This window comes from Sycon ciliatum, chromosome 6 (genome assembly GCF_964019385.1).
Source record: "Sycon ciliatum chromosome 6, ocSycCili1.1, whole genome shotgun sequence".
Classification (NCBI taxonomy): Eukaryota; Metazoa; Porifera; class Calcarea; order Leucosolenida; family Sycettidae; genus Sycon; species Sycon ciliatum.
The window spans coordinates 24,388,153-24,398,417 of NC_088648.1; the positions used below are offsets into that span (position 1 = coordinate 24,388,153).

Sequence of the window (10,265 nt, forward strand, 5' to 3'; positions counted from 1 at the left end):
TGACAAATTGCACAATTGGCAAATGCATGCTTGGTGCACGTCACATTTTGGATATGGACAGGCACAGGTAGAGATCTGCTCTAGCGTTGGTTTTTGAAAAAGTGTGATTTGCTCATTATAGACGCTTATCACTACATGCGATTGGACAACGTGGTTAGTACATATACTGCAAAGTATGTAAGTGATAACTTTACGACTTACTCATGACGATATACACAAACAGACGTGCATAAAATGAATAAAAACAAATTTCACGGTTCGCGTGAGACTCTGCTGGGAGCCGAGTTTTCGCATCCGTAGAAGCGCCACCACCCTCTAGAATCAAGGCGCAGATGCAGCGCCTAAACGGTGGGAGGTGAGTAGATCAGACCCACAACAAAGTGGTCAAAGATCGAAATCCCATTAAGGTGGCAGACTACCCAAACATTCGCTGAAAAATCGAATTTGTAAATTCATATTGAGTGCTACGTCAGTTGAAAGAGCATGAATAGCTGCAAATTCTCTGAAAATTGTGTCCCTATCTGACCAGCTGTTCAAGAGTTATGGCCGAAAATGTGCCCTTGCAAGGACAGATTTTTTTGTTGCATGCTGTCATTTGTTGGCAGCACTGTATTTGAATGTGAGCAGACCGTGCGCAACTTGTCGTATTATGGAAACACGCGAAAGTGTGCAGAATTTTGCCCCAAGTCCAAAAAAGTCCAAAAAATCACGTTAAAAAAACACGTATTGGGCTGCACGGCGGCGGGCAAAGCCCGCCGCCGTGCAGCAGGACTTTTGCCAGCACCCTCGTGACGTTGCAGATATGTGGCTTGATTATTGTAGTTGACGTTGATTTAGTGACTTTGGCAAGTTTGAGTCGTGTCAAGAAGTCAGGTAGGATTCAGTACTAGGCAGTAGTGAAACGTGAGTGGCAGTCTTTGCCGGTTTCTGAGGGCATCCTGGATTTGGTGTGCAGCGCTGTGGAAATGGCTTGCTGTGGAGGTCCCAGCACTGGATGTTGTATCAAAGGTACGACCTCGTAGCACGTGCTAAACCTAAAAAAATTCAAAAATTGACTTGGGTCTGTGGGAGTCCGTGAGACAACGCCCACTCCTTCCGTTGTGACAGATTCCAGGGCCACGTTGAGGGGCCCTACCCCACCACCCATGGCTGCTTCTGGACTTGTTTTAGGTTTGGGTCCCGCGCACGGACAGAATGGGCACGAAAATGTGAAAAAAATGTAAATGCATTTGTTTGGCTCCTGGGTGGCTCGCACACCGTGGCACTATGCCGGAAATTTCAGTTTTTCCGGCCTGGAAAGCCTGTCAGTGAGGCGCAAGAACTTGTAAATCATGTCCTGAGGGCCAGCATAGTGGCAGGAGTGTGTGGTCAAAATTTCACTCAAATCCACTGAGAAACACCAAAGTTACGGTCAATTGAATGCCATATGAAATTTATGGGTAGGCTGCCCCCTTAAGTGCATCTTTGACGTGCAGGCATGCATCATACATGTAAATACCATCCTGAGACTTTAACAGTCCAAAATACTAAGTAACAACCTGTAGCAAGTCGATGACCAAACTGCTACAAGTGCCCCACAGTTACATGTACATACTAGTAATCTCAATTTCCCAAAGCTTCCTGTTGGTACCATCAAGAGTACATGACCCCATGTACTCTTGGTACCATCAATTACTACTTCAAGTATAAACGATCCATAAGGCATGGAATTCAGTGATTTTGAAGTGAGAATTTGATCAGAATAGACGATTATATCATATTTTATACTGATATAGCCGGCACTGGAGCCGGTCACGCTGAGGGAGAATTTTAAAAAAAACGTTGCTACCATGGATATCTGCCGCTGAGGAGGAGATTTGTCCACGCAATGACAATCAGCTCGAGACCCCGCTTTTCCGCCAAAGATTATCATCATCCGTGGCTTCCGCTGGATTTCTTTGAGTTTCCTTATTCTTTTGCGTGATGAAGTGGAGCTACTTCAAGTATATGCTAGAGGCTGTGCTATGCAGCTCTGGCCCAGGAGCGGGGCTGACCAGTGTGGCATTGGTGATATTTATTCCCGGTTAATAATCTGAGGATTGTTCCCTCAATGGGACCGGTCCCTTGTAACGGGGTTAGTTTGAGTGGAAAATATATTGCTTTTGAATTTTGAAAGTGATAATAATAATTATACAGAAGAGTTTGGGGCGACTTCGGCGATACTTGGGGAGTTGTGTGCTGCTCCCTACGTGGGACCTCGTATTTTTCATGTCGACTGGAATTCTCATTTGACTGACTCACGACTGAAATCCAGAGCACACGAGAAGTCTATCGAACCTTCCACTAAGCAAACCTGCAAGAAAGCACCACTCCCTGCTCAATATGTCACGTCCCAGAATAAGACAACTGCTGCCTGATAGTCCTGTGACAACAGGATCTACGTAGTGAGCAGCTCTGTGCTGAGCTGTCACGCCCTTTTAGTACAACGTGGTTTGGCCAGTGTCAGGGAATCGACTCCCTGGGCCTGGCCAGTGTCTTGTCCCACGTGCTTTAATAGCATGTAGGTTGAGCGACACGCGCTTTCCCACGTAGGTGACAGGCCTTCTTGGCATGACACATCATGTGATCCAAGGCCGGAAGTCCCGGGCCGGGACCTGGTCAGGTAGGTTCTCGCGTTGTACGTTTCCTGGAAGTGCTTCACTTCCTGGAAATGTGACTCCAGGCTTTGTGCAAAACCACGTCACTACGACGTTCTACAGGTTTCCACGATGCCTCGGCGCTTCGTGCAAAGAGCCAAGACTAATAATGACATTGTGTAACAAGAGCTAAGTGCAACACAGGAGACGTGTGCAAGAACCAAAACCGTCACCGCGCAAGAGGTCAGAGTATCACGCAAGCAAGACCAAGAATGCAGCAGAACTTACCATAAGAAGCCGCTGAACTATGGCACGTTGGGTGAGCGGGCTCCCCAACGTGACCCTCATATACTCACATTGTACTCTGACGTGGGTGAGCGGGCTCCCCACGTCCCAATTTGGTCTTTCTTCTCTGGATGTCTTTCTTTCTCTTTCTTCTCGAATGATCACCGTACGTATATTCTGCATTTCTGCTGACTGGCTGCGCACATTCCGGTTTGACTTGTTCTGCTATTTCCTGGAATTACCTCGCAATGATCACGCCATATATCTCTGAAGCACCCTATAAAAGAAGCTCTCATTCTCTTCCTTACTTCAGTTCAGTTCAGTCTAGCTTAAGTCTAATCTAGCCTAGTCTAGTCTAGTCTAGCAGTCGAGACTCGGTCTCAGCTCTCTGTCTTCGTTTACTTTGAGCTCGGATTTGATACTACTCACAACGTAAAACTAACAGTCTTTGTCTGTTGATCGTGTGGGGTTGAACTTGGACCAAGCCAGCTATATTGGTTGGCCCCTGGGTTGTGTTGGGCTTGTCGTGAGGCCACACGTCTATATTCAGTCGCCGCTCGTAGTGATTTCGGGGTCCGGTCACTGTGAGCCGGGGATGCGACAAATACACAGTGCTTCGGGGAGTTCACCCCTCCTCAGTTGAGCTTGATTAGGCTGAGGGAGATTGTGCCTGAAGAGCACAGCTTGTAACTGTGCTCTCTGAGTCTCCAGACAAAATCAGCACAACGGATGCAAACTTACGGAGACACTCCGGTTTCCAGCGAAACAAACACCTCGTGAACACCAGATAGCAGCATGAGTCAGTGTCGATAACATTATAGCCGTGTCAATATTATTAAAATTCACACCCCTATAGCCGCTCTCTGCAAGTAACGCCTGATTTACGCTGCGTTTACACGGGGACTAAAAGAAACGGAACGAAAATGCGCTGGCCTCAAATCGTTTTCAAACCGTTTACATGAGAACGGCAAATCGCTTTGAACCGTAGACGTAAACGCAATACAGGCGATCAGGCTGGAGTAAGAACGTGCTGGCTTGGCGCAAGGGCGGGAAGTAACACAGTAGTTGGATTTGGCACCTGTTGACGGGCGCAGGGTTGGATATTTCCCCGCGAAATATAGTCCCGCGCGGAATGGTTTCCATGACGGCAATCTGTTACCAATTGTTTTCACTGTTTTCACCGTTTTCACGAGAACGAAAGCGTTTTGGAAACGTTTCGAAACATTAGGAAGTCCTTTTCCATTTCGTTCCGTTTATAAAAATTGGAGGTCTCTTTTCGGGCGATGTCATGTAAACGATAGTCGTAAACGGCAAAAGCTTCCGGTCGTACTTCGTTGTTGTGTAAATGCAAATCGTTGTCAATCGTAAACGCAGCCACACTCTTCATTTTGCGTACCGGAAACGTGATGCATTGCGAAAAAGTTGACTTGAGCTCAGCTATTGTGGCCCATCGCGCGATGACTTTCACGTTCATGACGACTGAAGAAAAGTGCTCTGGCCACCTCAAATTAATTCGTTACTTTGGTTTACTTGACTCATCCGTACCAAGGTCGGTCGGTAGGATTAATTTATAAATTGATTTATTTATTTTTGGTTAATGCCATATGAATGCATGTACTGGCACACGTGCAAAATTGCGCTATGGCGAGGATCCCTCGAATGCTTCCGTCCGCCTGCCTCTGTGGTCAGGCAATCAGCACCACGCATGCCCTGTCTTACCCGATTGGAGAGTATCCGTCACTCCGGCCTAATATTAGGGAGGGTTAGTCCCACGTAATACGTGTATACGTTACGTGTGTGTGCCACGTGATACTCAGTGAGCCACGTACAGATGTTTTCTGATTCACGACATACCGTGTATTGAGGCACATTGTGCAAGCTGTGAGGGTGCTCAACTGAAGAAGTTTCCGCAGCACGAAATCAAAATATTCGATGAGATTCTAAGCTTCGTCTTTGAGTCAGTTTGACCAAGTCTGGGCCTTTTGCTTCATGTTTTTGTGTGTTCAGACCGATATCGCCATACACTGCATCGACGCAGTCACGCTGTGAGCCTTGGATCTGATCCTCCCTCTGACTTCGAAGACTTCTCTGACTTCGAAGACTTCTCTGACTTCGAAGACTTCTCTGACCGCAGCTTGCCTGTCAGCAAAGTGTTCCACGCTTTGTCCGGCGTCCTTCCGAGCGAGGCAAGCAAATCTCGGTTTGCATCCTCATAGGTACTGCAGCCAATACAGTTCCTATTCACAGTGCTAACGGATAGAGCGATACGCAATCGCAGCAGCCATTCGTTTTCGTTGAACTCGTTCTTGACACAGATGTCTTCGAACAGGTCGAGAAAACGCTCCAGTGGCTGCCTTCCATCTTATGTAGGGACTTTCATTAAAGGCCTACGCCCACCGTTGTGACAGGGAGCTTCCACTGTACGACTTCACACTGGCTGCATCACCATCAGAATACGCCCTGGCGATGCGTTCATCTCCTTGAGCTTTTCGTCAAACTCTGCGCTGAGTGCACCCTCTTGCCGTCTGGCACTGCGCTCTTCACGCTCCTCGCACTGTCGGAGACTCCTGCTACGCAGTCGGGATGATATTCGGGAGGTAACACCCTCGTACTTGGGTAATATCATACTTATCATCCCGACTGCGTAGCAGGAGAGACACACTAATAGAAAAGCTGACAGGATCGCTTTTCTAAATGATATAAGGGTATGGTAACACCCGAGTACGTGGGTCAATATCCTACTTATCCCAGGTACATTTACGCATTTTTGGGGATCGACGCAACTGTGTTCTGAATACAATTACCAAGGTACGAGGTATTTAAATACGAGGTGGTTTGGCTTTTTCAACATGGTTGTAAAATGACGTTTTTTTCAGTCACTTCTAGACAAGTTACGTCCAAATGAATTGTTGCAAGTGGAAGTGCTATCCTATACCCGTTGTGTCCAAAAATGGTAATGTTTCCACTTTGGAAAGTGTCTTGAATCATGTCCTACTTTCATAGTAGTTTCAGGATTCAAATAATTGGTGTGTCATTTTTTAACAAATTTGTAAAATGGCATCACAAACTGGGATATTCGGTCATCTATGTTCTGAAGTTGATAGATATCACTTCAAGGATTGCTAGTTGATGAAAATTAATCTGTCAACAGAGGAGTGAACTGCATTGTGTGCTGCGAAAGCCATGTTTTTGTATTTTGTAACTAGTGGCTGTGTTATATGGAATATGGAATTGGACAGGTAGCATAGCATCGCAGCCATGTTTTCGTTCTCACAGAGTGTATTCCGTGACCTACTGTTCTTCATTACTGTCTTTAGTGATGGCAAAACGGCCTGACGTCGTCCAAAGGCCCTGCGGAAGCAATTCACTGCCCTCATCGTCCATTCAGTGGCTCATTTTACACCAAATGGCAAAGCACCCACCACTAGTTATACCGACGTGGCAGGGAGAATTAAATTATATGCACCAAATATTCTGTTCAATATTCTAATATCTACGATAAACTGGCTCTCATTTGCCACCACCCATGTTTCGATACACCCATCCGGAGCAGAAAAACAGCCAGAAGAAAGGCAAATTTTACACATTTGTTAAAAAATGCCAAATGTTAAAAAAAGCCAAATCACTTCGTATCGCTATACCAAAAATAAGATGATGTTTTTCTTCATACATGCCACGTGCCTGTTGTCAGGTCGTTGCTAGCATTTTGGCCAATCAGAGCAGCACCGTACCAGGGCATTATCATGCCTGGGTACGGGGTACCCATTATTATTATTATTATTATTATTATTATTATTTAAATTTTGAATAGGGCAATCCCCACAGGCCTAAGGCCTTTTTACAGGGTACCCTATGTGATCACGTACAGATTTGCGGAATAGTGAAAGCGAGGAGCAAGAGCGAATGTCAGCTGGAAGAGAATTCCAGCGGTCAGAAGCCAGAAAGCTCAAAGCGAATAAGCCATAACGATTGCGTGCTTTAGGCAGAGCAAGGGAATCTATGGACTGGGAACGTGTACGGGCAGCTGTGTGTGTTGCGGCAGAACGAAGGCAGAAGCAATCAGAGAGCAGAGTGCTACACATGCCACGTAGGGCCCGAAAGACAAGAATATACAGTTTAAGCTGATAGCGCAGTGCAATAGGAGCAAGGCCATATCTGGTGTGTAAGACTGAAACATCATAGTGCCAAGGGAAACCAAAAACAATCCTAACAGCGCGGTTAGCAATACGAGTTAGTCTATCATGTTGTGTGGTGTGAAGGCAGTGTACAAACACATTAGAACCATACTCAAGGTGTGCTTCAATAAATGAGCAGTAAAAGGTCTTTCTCGCAGCTGGTGTCAGGTTGTCCCTGATCTTGCGGAACATGGCAAGTTTTGTTCCGACCTTTTTCTCAACTTCAGTGACATATGAGGAGAAGGATAGATGTTCGTCAATGGTGAGGCCAAGATACTTCACCGTTGGTGTTGGAGATATGAGGACATCGCCGAGCCGAAGGCAGATGTTAGGAGGAACACATTTTGTTTTTTGTCTTATGATGATAAATTGAGTCTTGGAGTCATTAAGTTTGAGACCTCGGTCACGTAGGTACTCTCTGATGACAGATATGTCAGCAGAGAGATCATCAGTGAGTTGCTGCAAGTTCGTACCTGCCTTATACATAGACACGTCGTCTGCAAACTGCCGAACCTTGCTCGTGATGGTACATGATGGCAGAGCTCGGACGGATAGGTTAAAGAGGGCAGGACCCAATGTTGACCCTTGAGGTACACCTCTTGTAGGTGTGTACTGTTCACCTTCCTGATGCTTCGTGACTACTCGTTGGCGACGGTCACATAGGAAACTAGCTATCCATAGCAGTGCAGTACCACCGACACCAATAGAGAAGAGTTCTTGAAGAAGGGAGGCGTGATTGACTGTGTCAAATGCTTTGCTGAGATCGAGAAAAGCAGCAACAAATTGGCCCTTGTCTAGACATGCTTGCCAGTCGTTTGTTGTCGTGGCTAAAAGATCTTCGCAGGAATGCTGCTTGCGGTAGGCGAACTGTTCATTCGGCAACGCGTTCGGAAATGATTCACCATGCCCGTTAGGAATGACCCCAGGCGTACTACGTACGCTGGTGCCATGCTATTTTTTTGCAGTGCTAATTGGAAAGGCTTTCTGTCTAAAGCCTTTCCATACTGGTGCTCGATGTTTTCAGTTTGGGGACACCAAAATTAGTGTACCGCTAAAGACACGTGGTCGACACGTTGTTGACACGTTGTTGACACTTTGTTGACACGTGACCCAATTACCGGCCTACCAAGTGCCTTTGGCGACCGCTAACAGCAACTGTGGAACAGTGCAGTGCCCTTTTTTGGAGCAACGTACGAGTAGTGCCCATGGATTATGACCCCGCGACCCCAATCTACGTGGCGGTCCGCAATTCGCTACTTCATACTGACTGGCGTCCGGCATCGTCCCGAATTTGGCCACAATCTGCTCTCGGGACCCCTATAGGACTCCCTGACCTGCTCCATCTCCGCCATCGTCAATGTACTGCGCATCCACCCAGGCCAGGACTGCACTTACTTACGGGAAGGAGTATTTGCAAGATGGAACCTGGGAACTGGAAGGCGACGAAGAGGAAGCGTGGGAATCCGGCGGCAATGGCTGGGATGTCCAACATTGCTGGTGCCAGAGTAGCCACTGCTTGCTTATAAGGGAATCATGTGTGTTGCCTTTTTGCCTTTTCCGACGTCCTCCTCCGACTGTACTCCCAGGACTGAACTTACGGGAAGGAGTGCTTCCAAGATGGGAGACGAAGAAGAAGAAGCCGCTGAATCCGGCGGCAATGGCTGGGATGTAAGTCCAACATTGCTGGTGCTAGAGTTACCACTGCTTGTTTATAAGGGATTCATGTGTGTTGCCCTTTTTTGCCTTCTCCCATGTTCTCCTCCGACTGTACTGGTGAACGCTGTCACATATGTTGCCCTTTCCAGGCAGTAGATGGGAGGGGGGGGGGGGGCAGCACATCCTGGCATCCAGGAATGCTAGGCCCTAGGAACTAGGCAATCTGAACTTTCCTCTTTAATACCCCAATAATGGTATGGATGGGGAGTTCTTGAACATCCTCAGTCTTGTTAGAGTGAACTGTGCAACTCGGCAATCGGTGATAGCAGAGGACCAATGCCGATGGCGATGCTCCTTCCTTTTTCTCTGTCACAGGCTGCGTTCTCGAGAGGAAGCGTTATTTCTGCATTCCAAGAAGGACGGCACAATGGTGAGTGGAACTTCGTTGGTGTGCAGCCTTGCTAGTTGAATTGTAAATCAACCATTCTTCCTGTCTCTGACTTCTTCAATGTCCTCCTCAGTGTCGGACTGTCCGCGTCGCATTGAACTGGTCCGATGAGGCTGCTATTGCACACACAGTGAGGGAACTCCCATACGGGAACTCGGAAGTACTGCTACAGTACAGGTAAGGTGGCCATTGCTTATGTGCGTGCGCCGTTGTCAAACTTCTAAGCCAGCTGTACTCCAACCTACATGGAGTCTGAAAGTAGTCAGCTGGCGAACTACAATTGAAGTTTAGACGTTATATGCCGCGGCTTGGTCAGCTTTTTCAGTTTCACAATGCATTGCACTCAGCACCGCTTCTCGGAGTATCTTGTCAGGATAGCTTTGGAACGCATCCTCCCCAGTGGGGGAACGGCAAATGTGCTGTTCATTTTTTAGGCTTGCTTTTATGGTACGTACAAATCCCCATTGAAAAGACATAGTGGAGACCAGAAACTGTAAATAGATGTTGGGAACCGCGAAGACCACCCTTCCTTGTCAAGTTCCCTGAGGGTGTGGAGGGGGGGGGGGGAGCGGAGGAGGGACATTCCTGCACTGCTTAAAGCAGGATTCACAGGAGCATTTTCAGAAATTGCTTGTACATTTGTACCAGTTGTAACCGAAAAACGCATTCTCATTGAGGTTTGACTTGAGGCAAGTCAGCAAGGCGCTGTTGCATCGCTGACGTCTTGTCCTGATTCTGTGAATGGTATTTTGTGCGAGTTTGCATCGCACGCAGAATCGCAGGTCGTGTCGCATTGCGCAGCACACTGCCAAATTGCTTCTGTGAATCCCACGTGAATGGGAATTCCAATGGGAATGTAATCCATTGCCAACAGGTGTATTCCCGAGCTGCGCATCATACTGCAAAATTGCTCCTGTGCATGCAAATGGATTTCATTGCTCTTCTGTAGTTTGGGAAATTCTCGATTATGATAATTCTGCGTGTGTGTGTACACCAGCCCTGAACATACATGTAGGTGACCCATTTGTGGTGTCTCATAGCCTACCTCACGACCTTATGCTTTCTTTCTGTATCACTTGTATCTTG

The 10,265-nt window shown here is 47.1% G+C and overlaps 1 long non-coding RNA gene across 2 annotated transcripts; it reads left to right on the forward strand.

Annotated features, from left to right (window-relative positions):
* The first annotated feature begins 8,062 nt into the window (after positions 1–8,062).
* On the forward strand, positions 8,063–9,692 carry LOC135819751 (uncharacterized). 2 transcript variants are annotated; one of them, XR_010553973.1, is made up of 3 exons: positions 8,063–8,558; positions 8,662–8,743; positions 9,107–9,692. It is a non-coding gene; the product is annotated as an uncharacterized LOC135819751 (long non-coding RNA). The 2 variants fall into 2 exon arrangements; XR_010553974.1 differs by lacking the exon at positions 8,063–8,558 and having other exon boundaries at positions 8,640–8,743; positions 9,107–9,161; positions 9,253–9,692.
* The last annotated feature ends 573 nt before the right edge of the window (positions 9,693–10,265 follow it).